General features: G+C 40.8%; 1 protein-coding gene across 2 annotated transcripts in view; it reads left to right on the top strand.

Annotated features, from left to right (window-relative positions):
* The first annotated feature begins 335 nt into the window (after positions 1 to 335).
* Positions 336 to 20,128, top strand: part of SATB1 (SATB homeobox 1) — a 98,759-nt gene continuing 78,966 nt past the window's right edge. For both annotated transcript variants that reach the window (XM_026496944.4, XM_048216167.2), the window contains exon 1: positions 336 to 518. The gene's annotated coding sequence lies outside the window, so the exon portion shown is untranslated. The remainder of the gene's footprint in view (positions 519 to 20,128) is intronic.

Here is a 20,128-nt window from a genome sequence, read left to right as displayed (position 1 = left end):
TCGGGAGCGGCGGCGACGCGGGGACCTCCGAGCCCCTGGGCGCAGCGTGCCCGGCCGAAGGAGCCGCGGCTGGATGCGCGCCTCGGGGGGCTGTGGGCTCCCGCGGGGGGCGCCCCGGCCGCTCCGGTGCGCCTCCAGACTGCGGGCGCGGCGACCGCCGAGCGGAGAGCAGCTCCCGCCGGCCCCTTCCCCCTCCCGCCCCCGCCGCCGCCCCCTCCCCCTCCCCCCCCCGTTAACATCCCCTCCCTCCCCCCCCTTCCTTCCCTCGGCCCCGCGCGCTCGCTAGCTCGCTCCTCGCCTCGCTCTCCCCTTTAAACGCCCACTTCGGATGGGGAAAGAAGACAACTTGAAGTCAAGTTGCAATTAACTTCCGCGGCAGCCGCAGCTCCGGCGGCGGCGGCACAAGAGGCAGAAGCCGCCGCCTCGGAAGTCCGACGCCGGCGCGCCCGCCCGGGGAGCTGTTCCTGGTCGCGGGCCCGCACTCGACAGCCACCGCCGCCCCCAACGCCCATGCCTGAGTGAGTTCTGCTCCTTTGCCTCTCTTTTTCCCCCCTATTCTTGCTCTTTCGTCTCTCTCTCTCTCTCTTTTTTCGGAATCGATCCAAACTTCTCCGTAGCACCCACCCACGGCGCCCCTTGTTGGGGCGGCGCGGCTCCCCTCTCGTGGACGTCCGGCTTCAAGGGTCTTCCGAGCCCCTTCTCTCGTGCGCAGCCGAACCCGGGAGGGGTGGGCCGGTTGAGCGTGGGAGAGCACCCGGGATGGGGGACTTGGAGATGCCATTCATTCTCTCCCAGGGTGTGGGCACCCTAACACACCTGCCCGACAGACCCTGGCTGAACAAACTCCTTCAGGTCGTCAGTATGACCCCTCTTGGAAGAGAAAAGGGGAGCCGAAAAGACCGAAGGAAGCAAACGGGAAAAGGGATAGAGAGCCTCTCTGTGCGCTCCGGAGCTGGGCTGGCCGAAAGGTGCCCGGCGGAGTAGGCTGGGGGAGTGGAAACGTTCCCCGCCGGATCGCAAGTAAGCCCAGCATCCTTCCCCGGTCCATCTCCTCCTTCCTCCGCCCCCCGCCCGCGCGGCTGGTTGGGAGCGGCGGCGGAGAGGGGCCTAGGAAGTTAGTGGCAACTTCTCCATCCCGGGAACACTTGGGCACCCGGGCGCTCAAGTTGGAGCCGGGATTTTGAAAGCCGCGGCACTCCGCATTTCGAGCCCTCGCTGGCGGCAGTGAGGTGGGTCCTGAAGGGGCTCCTGGAGTGAATGTAGGTTTGGAGTAGGGCTGGAGGCAGGAAGAGGTGCTGCCCTCTTAGCAGGACCGAGACATCACAGGTGCGGCCTCGGGGTCCGCACCGTGTCTCCCTCCTGCGGTCCCGACCCGAGCGTGGCGGCCTTCTCCGAGCGCTTCACTGCGGAGGCTCCCGGGGCGGCGGAGCGTGGGTTTGGGCAACCACGATACGAGGCACAAAGCGGGCAGGTGGCAGGTACGGGGAGTGACACGCGTGTACCGGGGAAATGCACTGAGCAGCACTCTTGGGATGACCCCATAAGACAGAGAGGGGCTTAGGGCTCCTGCTGGAGGTCTTGGCCCAGACTTCCACTGGGGCGTTGCAAATCTCACTTACTAGTGTCAACCACAGGATCGCCTCTCAAAGTGCCCTGATTGGCAACTTTGACCCCTGCGCCCTTCCTCGGCGAACTTTCCTTCGCTGCATTCCAGATTTCCAGGCAAATGTTGTAAGACTTGGACTCTACACGGTTGTATAAGAGACAGGGAAAACAGAAAGACGTCCTATTCTCAGGAGAAAACCATTCTACCGGGACTGGCTGGGGTTCCTTGCTTGCATCCTTGGAGGCCAGGGGACCTGACTTTTCCAAGAAGACAGAGGAGGGGTAAGAAATGAGTGAAAGGCGACTGGTAGGTGTCAGGTTTTGTCCTAAACAGTCCCTAAAATCTACAGTGTTTGTGCTACTGAGGGAGTAACGCGTGCCGTTCAAACTTTACTGAAATTAACACCCTATCTAAAGTGGATTTTTCTGAGGTGTCAGGACTGTAAGATTTATTTTATAGTAAAACGTAGCTGCAAAAGCAAACAACAACAACAGCAAAAACCGTACCTTAAGACTGGAAAAAGCCAAGGTTGAGGTGTTTGCTCTAAAAACCTTTAATCTGCCATGGGGTACTAATGCTATGATTTAGCAGCAGTCCTTTATTTCTATTGCATATTATTTGAGTAGAACAGTAGTACATTCATATACTGGCTGCTCCAGTCTGCTGGCAAACATTAGCATTCAAGCTTACATTTTTGACAAATGTGCAGACAGGAATAGCATGAATAGGCATCTTAAATATTAACAACCTAAGCATCTGTTGTGAAACAAATTTAATATATTTACTCTGTTTTTCTCACATTGTTAGAAAAGGTTATAATAAGTGCATAATTTTCAACTTTAGTTAGCAGAAGTAACTGGCTGTATCTTTCACTACCTCTCCAAGTGTTTAACACAGTCACCAGACATAAATACTTTAATTAACTTGGTTAGGCACATTATTAAATACACTCTAGACCATGTGTATACTGTGTAAAATGTACCAGTAGCAAAATATGTATCCTATTTGTGCACATTTTAAGTGACTCTGCATTTTATAAATATACCAGGCATGTTTATTCTTCATCTCCATTTGACACTTATTACTTCATAGTTTTTCTAATGGAAACAATATTTTAAATGTAGAGTTGTTCAGTCATATGTAATACATAATATGCAAACAGCGGCTATAAAATACAAAGCATTGTTAAATTTAAGTATGGCTATGTGTAACAAGATTATGCAAGAGAAACAAAAATCACTGCTCAATTTTGTATTCCTTTCTGAATATTGAATACAAATGATGGATGAAAAAAGGATAGGGATTTCCCTCCTAAAGTAATTCGTGCCTTAAAATGTGTGTGTGGTTGGGGGTGGGGAGAGCAAGGGGGAGAAGGGGGAAAAAAGAGATAGAGAAAGAAGACCTAAAGAACTTCCAAAAGTCTGAATAGTTATTTCCAGAATCAATGCATTCCTCATTTTCCCACAAGCTGAAATATGTAATAAATAATAGTTCTTTGTATGTAAAAGTATTCACAAGGAATGCCTTTTGTTTAGTTGTTGTAATAAATTAATATATTCTTTGGTTGATAATCTACAAAAGTAGTTCTTTTGTCTCCCAGCATCTTAAACAAGAACAACAAAATGAGTATTGGTTTATTTCTGCAGAGAAGTCTGTTTCCAGCTCTATGAACCTGTGACTGAATAAGCTATGGTGTGCTGAATGATGGTTAAGAAAGACTACGTTAAATTAGCAAAGACTGAAATATTTGAAGGAGATTTTCAATTATTTTTTCATGTGACAGGTTGTGGATTGTAAATTAGGCCTAAAAGGTCAGGTGACAGGCACCTGTTCCTCATTATTGTAAAAATCTTTTGGTTACAAACATTATTAAGCTAAACACAACATGGATATACAGCAGGGACTCTGTAAAGCACTCTAGTGGTTTTTCATCTGCTCTGTAAATTTCCAAGAGGGCCATACATTGATATGCCCTTTACACAAACAAATCATTTCTTCCAAGACGTGTTGTCTTGGATGACTCTTATATTACTACTTGGGGTTGATGAAGTATATAAAATAAATGCACATGACTGAATCAATCTTCAGACCATGTCTAGACATGTTGTTATCGAATGCAAAAATATCATTTTTTAAGCCCCACTTTTTCCTTTACAGTCCACTGTTTAATTATCAGAATTTGTCCATATTGTAAATAGAAACCTCTCCAGGTTTTCTTCTGTCCTTTTTAGATAAGTTCCCATTTTAAATAATGGCATGAAAGATTTTGCTAAATGCTGGTGTATAAGGAAAAAATTAGTTGCAGTATATACCGTCATAGCTTTGTGGTATATAGAAAATGGGAAGAAACCCACGTTTTACATGAATGCTGTTAGGAAGGGAATCATCATTTGATCTTCAAACTTGCCACTTCTCTCAGGAGAGTTCAGTAATATTTCAATTAGAATTAGAGAGTGTGATTGATTTTTATGAATGGTTTACTTTTAGTTATTTCAGACAGCAGAAAAAGCATACATATTGAATGGACCTAAGTAGCACAAGGTTGTGAAATATTAAAAGTGCCAGTTGCTTTTACTAGGCAAAGGAGGAAGATTTTTGAGTAAATTCGGTAACTCAGATTGTTAAATTCTGTATTTAAATATGTACTTTGTTTTAGTTTTGTATAGTTTATGCTTATTATATTTAGCCTTCATTTTTAGCATTGGTGATCCGATTACAGAATAGTCCTTACTCTTGCTTTTCAAATTGATTTGTTTTTCAAACTCCAAAACTCTGGGATGATTTTAACAAATTGGTTTACATTTTGACAGAACAGAGTTAAGTTAATTAATAGATCAGGCACGAAAAATCATCCACGGTAGGGTGTATTTTCTGGTAAAATGAAAGTTACGTTTCAGCATGATGAACATCAGGCTTCAGTAATCTGTTCCTCGTGTGGAATGAACACTTCCTACTTCGAGCTAGCAGGCACCTACTGTTTATTTACGCTGCATTAAACTGACAGCTCAGCAATCAGAGGAAAAATATTACTTACCTTCCTGAAGTAAATACCAGTTTATAGGTTAGTGCACGTATTTATATTCCTGTCACCACTAAATAACGGCTCTGTCTCCGTTTTAATATCTACCTGTACTATAATCCAGGGCTTCAGACTCTTCCTGGCTGGGGGTAGGGGTCGAGAGGAGTTTTTCTTACCATTTACCAGTGGCAAAACTTTAAAGAAGAGTAATATCATCTTCTTATTTCTGTCGTGCGAGAACCCGTCGAGAGAAATGCTATGCACTTTTCCTATACGTACCTCAACTGTAACATCAAAACCCCCCGAGTCTGCACGCCACTTAAAAAATAGTCATCTTAGAGCAACCTCAGGACAAATATGTGCAAACGTATTGAAGTGAGTGTTTGCTCAATTAACTTTCTGCGAAGTTCCAGACAGGTTTCTTAAATTATCTTATTACTTAGACAATAACTTTGATAAAGGGTGGTGCCCCCAAGTCTTAGATGGAATGCTTCAGTTGTTAATGGAGATCTGCTAATGTGATTACAAGGTGGGGCACATTGATCGATGAACTGATTGATTGATACTGTTAGCTTTCCTCTGAAAATATTCTCGCCCCCTTTGTTTGTCTCCTTGTTCATCTGCCAACCTTAAGATAAGAGAGATTTCAACTTTCTTACCAGAATAATACTAAATGCATTTGTTGTTTTCTTTTTAAATGAAAAGTCCCTTCTTTTCCAAGACCCCTGGAAACATCAAAATACTGTGAAAGTTGAATTCTAAAACTTAGGATTAACTTGAGAAAACGCTTATTTTCACTTACATTCTATAAGTAGCTCTTACACCATCATCTACACACAGTTGTCAATCACTAATCACATATTCCGTTGACATCAGAGCAGAATGTGGTCTTAATACAGCATATAAATCAAATCTGTTACACAAAGTTTCTCTTCTTCACTATACCAAAGAAAAAGTGTCTACTATGGTAATTTATATATCGTTCCTAAGTGCTATTCTCAATGGTAAGTCTATTTAAACTTGATGTCTTCGTAGAGTGTGATCAACACATTAACACACATTATTTAGTACTTTTGAACTTATGCCAACGGTACCTTTTGCTGTTTATTTTTTTAAAGTCTTTTTTAAGATCAGATATTTCATTTCAGAGTAAATAGATACAGATTGTGTGTATATATATTCAGGGTGAGATTTAGTAGCAGAGCATTTCTCCAGCATATTGGCCTATTTTTATTCTTTCAAGTTATTCTGTATCACTTCCACAGTTGTTGCTGTCTGAAGGTTCATAATAGAAATTCTAATCACCTCTTTCAATGGACTTTCAAGGATGTAATTCGGTTTATGCGATGGTCTAGTTTAGTTGTAAGAGATGAAAATTAGTTAACTGGTACCCCAGCATTTATGTCCCTAGATTCTGCTGAAATTTATTCAGTCCAGTTATTTGACATTTGGTAGTGAAGTATCTTGTAATCAAAAATTAAGAGTTGGTTCAGTTTCCAGTGGAGGAAAGATCTTGCTGGTAAAACACTTAACTGTGCAATATTTTATTACACTCATCACTCACTTTAGAGCCCGCTTATTGTTGCACAAATTTTTGAGTACCTCCGGGTGCAGGTCCCCCAAACGAAGCCGAAATGCTTGCTAGAAGAAGCAGCTGTCAGGCTGCACCTGGTTGTGCCTTCACTAGAATGTCTGTGGACCTGCGCTGGCCCCCCTCCTCAGTACCCCTTCCCCCCAGGTGTGCAGGAAGTGGAGGGCGTTGTACCGGGTGAAGTGGGTGGACTCTACCCAGAGCTATGACCTGATTTGTGACGCACCCTCAGAGCTGCAGTAATGGTCCAGCTGCTTCACAGGCAACTGGTAACACCTCATTTGGGGATGCTTCTGCCTTGCTAGCAGTGCCAGCGAGAACTTCGTCATTGTCACCTCATCAAAGACTACTCTTGGAGAGCTTTCCTATAGGGCTAGATTTGGAGAGCAGCCTCTGACATTTGGAGGGTAAGTGCCAAAAAAGTTCCTATCAGTTTCATAGGGAGAATTAGGGCTACAGCCACAGGGAGGAGAGACAGGCATTTAGTGTTTCGGGGGACATCTCTGTGTTGGGATGTGGCTTTTTCTCAGCTAGAGATGATCTGGGACCAGATACCAACAAAAATTCTTCAGTGGGCATTCTTCTTTGGGTGGTGAAAGATGGTGGGCAGCTCCCAGGAGAAATTATTAGACCCTCTTTCCTTGAGATATTTAAGGAAAAGGTGGTTAATCTGTGTGAGAGGGAATTCTTGAGATGCTGTTTTCCAGGAAGCCAGGCATATAGTAGAGTTGATTGCTGGAGGTTCCTTTCTAGTCTTACTCAATGGTTTCAGATATGCCGTTAAGAGCCTGTAAATGACAATTTGGCCTTTTAATGTTTATAATGTTAAGGACTTTAAGGTAAAAGAGGTTTTATGTTATAAATATTTTATTGTGATAATTACTATAAATAAAATAGAACCTAGTGTATGCAGATATGTTTTGAAATGGAGATAGTCTTGAATAGATAGCGTATCCATAATTAGCTGTTTGATGTTGAATGCAATTGAGTTTTCCTGTTCCAGTGAACCAGACGATGGAGATCATTGGGGATTAACAGCAGGGCTATGCAATTCTTGATATAGCAAACCTTTCCCCATTCACTGATAAAATGTTTTTATCAGTGAATGAAGAGCTAAATTAAACTGCTTAGAGTTTTAAATTTTGAAAGAATGTATAGAATTGAGAAAATAATCCAGGTGTTTTTCCATTGTAATTTCACCAGCTGAAATGATACCTGGATGTCCTGTTTAATGCTAGACAGATTTCTCCAGACTGTGGAAGGAAAGGACAATATTTTAATAACTATTCTTTTAAAAAAATCCTTAGAGGTGGGCTCTCTTTTGGGTGGTTTAAGAGGACTCAAAAACAATTTAGAACATTATCTTAAAAGTTAAAAAAAAATGACAGCCTTACTTTGTATGGAGTCATTGTATTTTAATAATACTGTATGCTTATTAGTGTTATTAGAGCAGTAGACAGTTAATTACAGCCTTTTCTGAGACATGTTAACTGTATATTAACAGTCATGTTAAAAAAGAATGATGTATACTCTTACATACAAGCTGCTGCTTGCTAGACTCTTTTAAAAATATTCTTTTAGAATGTATAAAGTCAGATTTTTGGTCCAGAATCATCAAAATGTTTTCTACTACAACTTAATTTTAAAACTTTTCACGGGATATACAATTTTCTTCTTGTTTTTTTTTTTTTTCTTTCTTTCTTTTTTCTATTCTCCTTTCTTTGTCATTGTTATTGACTTGGTCACTTTCGCCAGTGGCATTAGAAATTGTTGCCCCTCAGCAGTTTTAGCTTTCCCACGTTGTATTTTGAGACGCCTACATTTCCTGATGTTCTGATGACTTTGGCCAACAGAAGCCATGAAAAGCTTATTGAGTTGATTTAGCACCTCTTCCTACTTCTTTTTGTAGAATGATTTGAGGCACTGCTTTTTTAGCCAAGGTATGTTTTCTTACAATTCTCTATAACCTGATCTTTAAGATACATTTGAGCCCTTGATCATAGAGGTAGTTCTAAGTCTATTTCCTTTTCCAAACTTCAGCCCGTGGCTTTGCTTTGGCTACTGGCATGGCAGAACAAAGGTGACTGGAGCTAGAGCTTAAAGCTGGACTTAGCCTTTCTTAGACAATGCTACTAAATTGGTTAACTATTTGATTTCCCCTGGTTAATCTGGATATATAGACCTTGTAACTTTATACTATATGGCACTTTAAAGTCCACGAATATTTCCACTTCATAAATTTTTAGGTGCTGCTGTTATTTATTTATTTCTACAAGGTAGTAAAAGACTACAAAAAAGAAATTCAGTGTAAGATGCATGTCTGTTGTGTTCTATAAAATAGGAGAAACTCCACAGTTAGCATCTTTTGCCTTGCATAGTGAGCACTCATTAAAGATTTGCTAAACTAATAATAAAATAGTGAATTTAGCTTGTGCTGAGAATGACTTAATGGGAAAAGAGACTTTTTTTTTCCTCTAATTTTCTCTTTTTGCTGGGGTTATCTGGACACTTAATCTACACATGTCCCAGTTTTCTGGATAATTGAATGTTTTTCTTCTTTAACTATGTGCTCTATCATTTCTTGACAATAGCACCAGGGTCTGTTTCATCCTCATTGTCTCTGACCTTCAGGACTAGGTGAAGAATCTCAGTTGAGGTTCATGGTCCTTTGGTGTTTGGGGTAGTAACAGGCTGCACTGGCGTCAACAGAGAGCGCTCCCCTAAGGTCCTTGCAGTGAGGTCACGCATGCAATGGTCCTCCTGATATCATAGGACCAAAAACACTACAGACTAGTGGCCCATGGCTGATTGACCTCTACCTGTTCTTCACTAAAATGATGATTGCCCCCCCCCCCCCGGATCCCACGGAATAAATATCTGTCATGATTATTGCTGAAAAAGGAATTTTTCATTTAGCTATATACATTGTTTTAAAAATATTTTAAAAGTTAGGGTGTTTATATTAACAAAGATTTCACTTCATTCCTTACAGTTGATGTTAGAGTTGCAATAAGAATGCATCTGAAACATTCCGAAACGTTCAAAGAAAGTTATTTAAAAAACACTCTTGTTTTTTAAATTTATTTTCTTTTTAAGACCTGTATGGAGCTATTTGCAAGACAGTCCTGTTTAGTTCCACAAAAGGAAGTGTTCCTCCAGCGGTACACTGCTGTGTGACCTCTTACATTATCATGCACATTCTGTCTCTTTAAAAACAGTCTCCTCTATTTGCCCTATTAATTGTTGATATGTTGCCATCCACGAGACAAAAATTAGAGCTGTAATTAAATAATCATGTGATGCTCCTTAGTGCCAGTGAGAGCAAACTCATTTTTCCAGGCCCTGATGGTCACTGATTATTGTATTACTACTGGCTTGCTTTATTTTTTTTAATGATCCTCTATCTGTGGATTACCTAACTACTGTCCTTCTTTTCAAAATTAAAGAAAGTAGGGAACATTCAGCCAGTTAATTGGCTAGAGGTCCTCAGGGATGTAAGGTAGACATACCTTTTTTGCTTTTGGTCACCTGGTAGGTTCTTTGGGGAGGCTACATCAGTGGTGTGGTTGCCTGCCATTTAATTTACACTGGTGTTTTGGCTGGGATGGAGGCATATGGGGAATGCCAGGAGAATTACAAAAGGAGCCGGGTATTAAAATTCAGAAATGATTAAAATTGAAATAAAAGGATGCTGCTTCTTTGCCAGTACTCTGGCAGTCATAATGACACATAGAGATTAGTTTCCACCTTCATCTTTTCCTTCTTTCTCATTTCCTCTTGTTTATTGTTGACACATTTTCCTTATGTCTGTCTGCTGTCTCTGTATCTTTTTGCACCATTATGCATTCCTACTTCTCCCTCTTTCCTTAAGCATGGAGAAGCCTACTTAACCTTATTATAACAATAACAGAATAGGCTATTAATATTTAATATGCACATGATTAAAATTTCTCTCCCTTAAACATAGGTCAGCTGTATTATTATTAACCGGCATGTAATTTTTCATTTAAAATATTCTTATTCTGCCCTTGCTGTTTCTAAAATGTAGTCTACTTTAGTAGTGATTTAATACTTAATGTTTAGAAAACTGTGGTCAGCTAGTGAGAAAAGAACTTACCAGTCATGGATAATCAATTATGCATGAATTCAAATGTAACAGATGGAATCTGGTGAGTTAAAGTTTCTCTTTGCCTTAGTGGGTTTTTTTTTTTTTCTTATTTGTTTGTTTGACACCTGTCTCTTATATAGAGATAAACATCTAATGTAGCGTGTGAGAAATTTCCTTATATCTTATGTTCTCTTTAAAGTGAACTTGATTTTTTTTAATTACATTTGAGGGCAGAGAATTTTTTATGTGGTCTTAAAGATGATCAGATTCTTTTCTATCGCTCTGTAGATACAGAACCTGCTTCTGCTTGACTTATGAAGGGTCACTCAGCAGGCTCACAAAAAGGAAGAAGCAAGACCCAAATCTCGGTTCCTTGCCTTTTCTCCACTACTCTTCCCACTGTCATTTTTCTTCTTTTGTAGGAGTTGCTTAATAATAGAGGTGTTACAACAACTGTGGGTTTTTAAGAATTTCTGATGGAAACTATGGTAGACTAGTGTTAAATTGTGTAGTATTCTCTTCTATGGTGAACAAATGTTATCTGTGAACATGTATAATGTTATGCTCCATGTATATTAGATATATACATTTATTCATACTCGGATGTTGGCCAAACAATTGGATTTCCCAAACCCACTGAGAATGCCCCAAGATTTGGTTTATATCTTAAACTGCGGCATACGCCAGCCACAAAGATGCCTTTGCTTGCGGTATTGTCAATTCTTAGTGACAAAACCCCTTTGTGCAAAGTGACCTGGAAAGTTATTTTAGGGAGCCTTGTTACTTCTATGGAGAGATAAGTTTAATTTTCATCAAGTATAATGTGAATCTGTGGTGCTTCTTTCAGTTGTAGAAATAATAGAATAGTGGGTGTTGTCCATCTTTAAAGCAGTACAATCTCAAAACAGTTACAAGCTGGTCCCCATCAAAATTTTTCATAAATATGCTGTTTGTTTCTCTCCTAAGTGTATTTATATATATATATAAAAACAATACAAATGAAAATAGTCTTTACAGAATAAATAAAAATAAATGATTAAAAAATAGCCTCAAGGCTCACTAGTTCTGTTTTTAAAGTTATACTGTAGCATTATTTATCAACTTTTTGCTTCATATCAGCTGGAAATTTGCATGTATATTTATAGCCCATGTTAGTTATCTAATGAATTAAATCCCACAATAAACACATGAGTTAAGAAAAAGGCAACTACAAAATAGGTAACCGTATATGCTCTAGCAACAGCTGGACTGTGCAGCTATTTTTTAGTATTTTATTTATGATTTTATACATAATAAATATGTAATTTTAATTTGGCTTCACTGTTCATATTCCTTACTCATGCATCCATCAGGAAAATACGTATGGGTAGGTAGAATTCAGTGAGATGTAATTTATACATGAATTTCTAATACATTGAAAATTCCATCATTAAAGTCCCTAATATAAAATCAGTAAGAATAGATGATAGAAAACAGAATATAGGACAATATTTTATGGGAACAAGATGGTATTAGATATTATTGCATGTAGAGGTAAATAATCCTGATTACTATCCCTAACAAGTGATTAAATTTGAAAGCCATTTGGGCTCTTTATAACCAAAACGTTCTATTCGTTTGTTTAAAAAAAAATAGAATCTGAAGTCTTTATACAGAGACAATTTAGAAATTATTACACTGACTCTTATTCACACTGCTGCACACCCGTGATTGTACTGCGTGTAAGTGTTCGACACTCTTAAGTGCTGTTTAATTGGGAGGGTCTCCTATTTCATGAGTATAGTTAATTTTTACTCATTTGAAAACACCCAAAAAGAGTTTTTGGACTTAACAGTACTCTTATTTGTTTGTTTTTGTCTATGTTTCTTTCTCTGCTTTTGCTAACATGCCATAGAATAGAATAAAATCTGAAAAGAGAACCATTTTCTTGCATCAGAGGACCATCAAATTACCTACTTTGGGTGGGATCTTGGTCTCTAATTACCAATCCGTGTTAATTATCTTTGGGTCAGGTATTCATCATATGAATTAATTATCTAGCATAGACTGGACTGTGGCTGTTGGCGGGTAAGGACAAAGCAATGGAAGGTTGGCGGTGAGGAGAGGTTTGTTCACTACGTTGTAGCTCCTTGTTTTTCTGTTTGGCATGATGCTTTCATGATAATATGTATCTGCCAATTTTAGGAATATATGAAAGATTGTTTTCCTTTAGTTTTTTTCTTTTGTTTTGTTTTTAGTTATTTTATTGGAGTAAAAGATACATAACATAAAATGTTCCATTTGACAATTTTTAAGTGTACGATTCAGTGGCATTAATTACACCCACACTGTTGTGCAACCATCATCACAATCTGCTTCCCGATCTTATCCATCATCCCAATAGAGTGTACTTTAGTTTTTCTATTCAACTTCTCCTTTACTGCAACACATTTCAAGCATGATAGTGGCATTTCATCATTGTCCGGGTGTGATGTAGTTGTTGCTGGTGGTGGCTTGCTTTCCTAATGGACAACCCGTGTCCAGTGCCTTGTGGCCGGGGGGATGGCAGTACTATATCAGGTGTTGCCTTTGGCTGATACCCCCCAGAAATGATCTGGACAAACGTTTAGGTCTCTTGTAACTTCAAACTGTTCCTCCCTCCAATTAAGCCAAGAAAGATTAGCAAGAACATTCACATCACTAAGAAGATTTGGTTGATACCTCTTGGCTAAAGGTTGATTGGGAACGGTTGCTGTTTGACTTCACTGGAATTAAAATCCCCTGAGGTTCCGGAGAGTGTGGCACAGCTGCGGGGGCTGTGACGCCCTGCCATTGGCTCCTTGGCATGGACAATGTGGATACTTCAGTTCTGCTTAAGTGCAGAACTTAGCCTGGAAATAAGTTGAACAGTTTTCAGTTGTTTAAGGGGAAACCTACTCAAGGTTGAAGTTTTCTGGGAGAAAAATTTGTGCTCATCTATGTTGAAAAAAAGACTTAGAGGAAACCAGGATGGTTCTGGCTCCAGTAAATAATAGACTGGTTTTAGAGGTTTACTTCCCATGTGTAATTTTGTGGTTAGTCACTTATGTCTGTAATGATAAATCATATACCTGCACAGGATTTCTGGCACCTCAGTAAATCTCAAGCAAGTGCCCAAATGCTAATTTATCGTGGTTCCTCACACAGCATCCCTGTTTCACCAGATCAATGCTCTAATAGCTCGCTCCCACCTTTTTTTGTTTGCTTGTTGGAAACAAGTGGCTCGCCTGCACATACATTCCTTAAGTTGGGGGCCGGTGCTGGTTCCTCGAACAGCCTTAACTTTTCCAAGTGACTCCAGGATTGGGTAAAAAGCTCACTTGGAAGATGTCCTAGCAGGTGTATTTGACTTCCTATCTCCAAAACATGACCGTATCCAGTAGATGCCACACCTGGCTGTACATGGATGGGAATCACCTTGGGGAGCTCTAAACAGCCAAATGCCTGGCTCCCACTCTCGGCCATTCTGATTTTTTTTGCAGTGAGGTGCAGCCTGGGCATCTGGATTGTTGAAGGAGCTCCTCAGTTCATGTCAATGTGCAGCAAATTTGGGGAGCCTCTGAGCTAACTTCTGATCCTGGCACCTGGCTTTACCTTCTAAGGTGGTTGAGAATCTTCCTAAGACTCTTACGAGCACTCTCTCATAAGAACAGTTCTTGGATCCCTTTTCCCGTGATGACGCTGTGAGAGACTCCAGGGACGCAGACCTAAGTATACCCTCAGAATGCTTACAGACTTGCCATTCGGAGCAGCAGGCAGGTCGATACAGAATGTCCCACTGAAGGACAGGTAGTATGACGGATGGTCCGAGGGAATAACAAAAAGCTGGAGAAGGATTCAGACAGAAGAGGTGCAGTCAAGCTGCATATTAGAGGATATGGCAGAAGGGAGGTCCCCAGGTGCGAAGGGGGAGGAAGGGTCACTCCAGAAGCAGTGGGGGAAAAGTGTGACAACCTGAAACTGTCAAGTACTTTGGTAGTGATATCAACACTGGAGGATCAACAGCAATGACAGCAATCCTTTCCATCCCTACTCTATTTTTCTTTTTCTTTTTTTTTTTTTTAAAGATTTTATTTATTTATTTGACAGAGAGAGAGACAGCCAGTGAGAGAGGGAACACAAGCAGGGGGAGTGGGAGAGGAAGAAGCAGGCTCATAGCGGAGGAGCCTGATGTGGGGCTCGATCCCAGAACGCCGGGATCACGCCCTGAGCCGAAGGCAGACGCTTTAACCGCTGTGCCACCCAGGCGCCCCCTACTCTATTTTTCTAAATAGAGATACCAGTTTTGATGGAATTACTGCCATTGTGCCTTGTCAAGGTTATGACCCATATGGACATCTGTGGAAGGAAAGGGAGCTTTTCAACAAAGGGCAACAAAAATGTTGCTCAATAAATTTTTGCTAAAAAAGGTAATATTTCTGGGTAAAATACCCAGATACCCTGTCAGGTTTTAGAAGATGCTATTCATTTCCCTTATCCATCACTCCCCAAACTAGCTTAAGCTTTGGCTTTTGTTTGCTCAGTTTTAATAATGACCCTTGTCTATTAAAGCCGTCTCACAAACTACCAGTGGGGATTTACATCCACCCCAGAGTAATCAGGAAATAACTTTTGATCACTATCAGTCTGGCTATAACTGAAACCTCACTTATTAGGGAAAAAACAAAAACAAAAAACCTTAAGCCCCATATTTAGAGTCCATTATCATTTCTCTTTTTATCTCCCCTGAAACATATTCAAGCCTTTTGCAGTTGGTTTCTGCAGTACACCATTGTTTGTTTAGTATCTGGAACACCCCCCTGCCCCTCAGTTTAAGTAGGTACCTACTTTAAAGCTTCCAAAAGGGCCATTTCTAATGGCAACTATGCTTATTTAATTCGGGGGTGGGTATGAGGGTGGGAAATGACTCTGTGGTTTTTAACTTCACCTATGAGGTATTTAAGTGTTCACGGAAAGCAGCATTTGGGGTAAATGCATATTATTCCAAATGTACAATAGGACCCTTTCAAATACAGACATGTCTAGAAAGTCGTCTTAAATTCGTGTGCAGCCACACACAAGCCCCATTCCATGCAACTTGATAGATCTACGGGCTGATTCTAAAATGGAAAATGATTTCGATTTGGACATCATTCGAATGTCTGAAAGCCATTCAGCACCTCTAAGACTCTTCCTGGCTAGGTCCTGAATCTGCTTGGTTGTCTTTAGTAGAAGTCCTCTAGAGAAGTGCTGTCCAGTAGAACTTCCTTCCCGCAGTGGTGGAGATGTTCTGTGATCCACGTTGTCCAACACAGTGGCCACTAGCCACATGAGGCTATTGAACATATGAATCGTGACTGAGGCACTCAATTGTAAATTGCATTTCATTTCAGTGATTTCAGATTTAAATGTTATAGCCACCTTTCCTCACGGGTTACCGCCTCCTTACTCCTGTGAACTCTAAAAGGAATTATCATTTCATTTAGCAGTGGAGGCTGGTTGCAAGTGACACCGTGAGCTTTTTGCTCTCATTTATTTATTCGTAATGTAAATATTGCAAGGACGGCGTATGAATTCCTGGTAATATGGCAGTGAGCAAGACAGTCTCTGCTCTCATAGAGCTTACAGTCTAGTATGCGAAAATTTATTAAGCTAATAATTATCCAAATCGTTAATTGACTGTTATAAAGGAGCAATGCAAGAGGCTATGAGAAATGGGGGCCATACCTTCTTGTGAGTTTAGTCAGAAAGCTTAATCAGAGTTCCATTTATTCAAGAAGAGCAAGAAGAACACCTTCCCTTCCTCGAGCTCAAGGCTGGACCCAGGGCTCTCAGAGTGGGGCAGCTAACATGTGCCATGCCAGGACCTCCAAAGACGGGGTCTGTTTGATTGAGCTTCATGCATCCGCATATACTGCAAACTTCTGAACTTGATCAAGTAGATTCTCTCCTAAATTGTGCCGTTGTGATGATGTCAGTCACAGATAAGATGTGAGAAGAAGGGTGCAAATGTTTACAGGATATTGCATTTCCTCTCCAATATATGTTTTGACAAAGTTGTTTGAGTTCCAGCCCCAGCTTTTTCCTCTCTGTTCTTACAAATTTGTATTTGGTCCATTCAAGAAACGATGTGGAAATCAGTCCTGACATTCCAGACAGACAAAATGAGACACATGACAGCAAAACATATGGCTCAAATAGACATCCTTATATGGCCAACACAGACCATATTCCCAGAAATTCATATATGGAAAACACCACCTGCAGCTAAAGCCAAAAAACAAAGAGTTGACACGATAAAAAGAGCAATATGCTACGTAAATTGTGCTGCTCTAAGAGTGTAGGGAGATAGCCAACTGTATTTGAATTTAAAAAGATGAAAAAAACAAAACAAAACAAAACATGTCCTTAGAAAGTGCTATGGTGGTGAGCATTGCTTTGCTAACACAGTCACTGGCGGAGTTGCCATATCTTAAAAGCGTTCAAATTCTAAATGCTTTCTCTGTTTATTACAAATGTATGTGCTATTCAGAACTCTGAATGTGTTTTAATGCTTTCGGATATCTGCCTGCATATTTATCTTAATATGATGCCATCTGAAATATGCAGTAGTCCTTTCATTATTAAGTTTTTTAAAAAATCTTGTATATCTTTTACAATATTTTATCTTTGCTACCTTTGTGTAGCCAGTTTGAATGCCTTCTCATGTGATAAAAAAATTGGTGCACTGTTTTAACTGTACATCCACATGTTAAATAGTTCATGTATTTGACTTGCAATATTTCATGTTCCTGAGCTTTTCTATTTTGATAGCTAGATTTATAAAGTTTATTTTAACTTTTTTCTATACCTGCTTGCATCTTTATTGCCAAATATAAGATGCCTGTATAGAATAAATTGATGTTTTTCCCCCTCCAGCATAATAGTTTATTCTTCCATATGCCTAGGAAGGTGCTATTTTCCTAATTATCTTTTTTTCTTCTTTATTTTAACCTGGGTTTCCACTGGCCAATGCTCAGTGGTTACAAGTATGCTAAAGAGGGAGATATACTATATAGTAAATAAGTTCATCAGTGTACTGTACCACTTGGAGGACATAAACCTCGTGTCATTTCTTATATAGTTCTGAAATAACGTACTTGAAGGAAAATTAGTATATATATGTGATTGTGTACATAATTGTACTATATCGGTATTCTTTATAATAAAGTCATTATTAGATGTCTCTATCCTCATTTATTTTATCATTTTCCAAGGCCACGTCCATCCGTATTACACACTTAGGTCTCGTTTAAGAATTAGCTTGTAATTCCTGGATAAAAGGTGCTCTTCAAATTTTAAAATTACTATTTTAATTCTCATTAGTTACATCAGTATTGGCCAAGTCATTAGGACAGTAAGGCAATCAGGATCTTTTTGTCTTATATTATTTGTGTAAATGATAGGATAAGCATATTGATGGTATTTTATCCCATTGTGTCTTAATATTGATATTTTCAGTAGCCCTTTTTAGTCTTTTCTCTGCTCAAGTTCTGTATTATCTAACAACTTTCATTCCCTTTTTTCTTTTCTTTTTAAAAATATTTCACTTGAGCTGAGGTTGCATGGATAAATTTTGTTTTGTAGTCCACTATAGTTTTGTCTATTTTCTAAAAATTTGGCTACTATTTGTAAATTTGCACAGCGTGATACTAGAATGCACTGTTCCTTCTGAAAACCAAGCAGGTTTCAGGGAAACATGTCAGGCATCACCAGTTTGAAGCAACCCTTAAAATATACATCTTGGAAATTCCTAATTTAACCTGTCATTGCAAAAGTCATTGTCATAGAGATTATTGATGATAGCTGGCTATCTGTGTTTTTTCTTTTAAATATCAAATATCTTTCTAAAATAAATTTAAGTACTTCCATCCACAATACCAATTTGGACACCCATGCTACATTTTTGCCATGTTTGTATTTTTCCTTATTGATTGTGTTTCTTATACTTTAGTTAAAAAATCCTCTTCCATTATTTCCTCACGTTTCAGCTTTTAAAAATGTGGTATCTATCATTTGGGGGTTTTGGTAAAGATTGCCTTATATTTTCTTGTTTTTGATGTTGTGTTTTGTGTTTTATTATCACGTTCTTCCTTTTGCTCAAGGCTTGGGTTTATTTGTGCCAAGATTCACGGTTGCCTTCCTCGATTTTGACTAACCTATCCGGTTTGTGGGTGAAACTTGGGTGCCATTAGAGTGATATATTTTCATTGTGTTTCTCCTAAACTTGTTCTCCCCAGGAGCCCATTATTTCCTATACTTTATCTCCTGCTTTACCTTCTGCTTTTCTTAGATTTCTAATGTAAACAGTGTCTCTAAGAGTGTATTGGTAGCTTTAAAGAGCTTAATTTGCATATTTCCCTCTTATCTCAGTACTTGTGCTAACTTGTTGCTTTTTTATGTGTAACAAAATGTTTATCTGACTGATTTTTCTCTTTTCCCTACTAGTGTATTCTGAAAAAATAATTCTTACAACATTTTTGTTTTTGTTTAATGATTAACTGCCTTCAGGGTTCTAAGATGTTAGTATTGAAACCCAAGCGATAAACGCTGCATCTCTGTTTTGAATGAGATTGTAATGTTCTTCACTTTTATAGGAATTGTATTTAATAGATTATCTAAATAAGAGGATCATACTTCTGTGCTAATGACCATTAATCTAACTGGGTAACTTACCCTAGATTACAGAAGTATTTATTGCTACGACAGATTTACCAACCCAAACTTTTCTTTCACCCGGCATAAATTAATTTAGGAATGGTGGCGTCTTCTCCTTTGTGATAAGTCACATCTCTTTCAAGTGACCCAAATTTTGTTTGACTTGGCCACTGTGGGCCACGTATTTCTTCCTCTAACGTGTTCTATGGCTCAGAAGTGAGGGAGTTTTGAAGCTACCCCGACTAGATACAGAAAGCTCTTACTCATCTTTTTTTAACGTCGGCTCTTAATAGTTTGGGATTCAACCTCCTTTGAGGATAAATATTCTCTAGAGCTTTTCAGGGCTCCCGGCCTTTATTCCTGTGCATCGTTTCGGTACCCTACGCGCTTCTCCGGAGAGATCTACCTCCCGATTGTCCCCTTCAGCCACTTCCTGAAGTCCCCCGACCTCAGTACTCTGTGCCGGTCACCTGCACGCCCGGGCCCCTCTCCCGCGGGGCCAGTGCGCCCTCCCTGCCTGGCCTGTCCCTCCGGTGCCCGCCCGCGACGCTCCCGTCGTACTCCTTTCTGTGGCTTTTGCGCGCGTGGGTGGTTGGTTAGTTTCCCCCCTAGCCCTCGCCCCCTCCTCCCCGGCACTTTCTTCCCCCCCCCCCCCCGCCCCCCGCCAGTCGCGCCCCTCCTCCCTCCCCGCTCACTCTCGCACACCTGCCCTTGCCGCCCGCGCGCCGCGCGCTCCCCTCCCCGCCGAGGCGGCCGCTGCCAGGGAAGCCCCCTCTCCCCTCCCCTCCGCGCCCTCCCCGGCGCGCCTGGCGGCGGCCGGCGCTGCCCCTCGCGCGGCGCCCTGTTATTCTCGGTATTGTGTGTAATAAATGTCGGGCCGCCTCACTCTAATCAAGCTCATTACAAATTCTTGCGCGCCCGGGGCCGGAAATCGTGCGCTCCCCCCCCACCCTTCCCTCACTCATTCACTAGTTACTTGTCTTTCTGCTTTTTAACTCGCCGCCCCCGCCCCCTCCCCCAATCCCGGCCCTCCAGCCCGGGTTTTAATCCCCATCCCTTTTCCGCCTTCTCCTTGCACCCTGCCCCCCCCCCCCCCCGCCGCCTTCCTCC

This window comes from Ursus arctos, unplaced genomic scaffold, assembly GCF_023065955.2.
Source record: "Ursus arctos isolate Adak ecotype North America unplaced genomic scaffold, UrsArc2.0 scaffold_20, whole genome shotgun sequence".
Lineage (NCBI taxonomy): Eukaryota > Metazoa > Chordata > Mammalia > Carnivora > Ursidae > Ursus > Ursus arctos.
The sequence above is the reverse complement of the archived record's forward strand: the minus strand, read 5'-3'. Positions and strand labels throughout refer to the sequence as shown.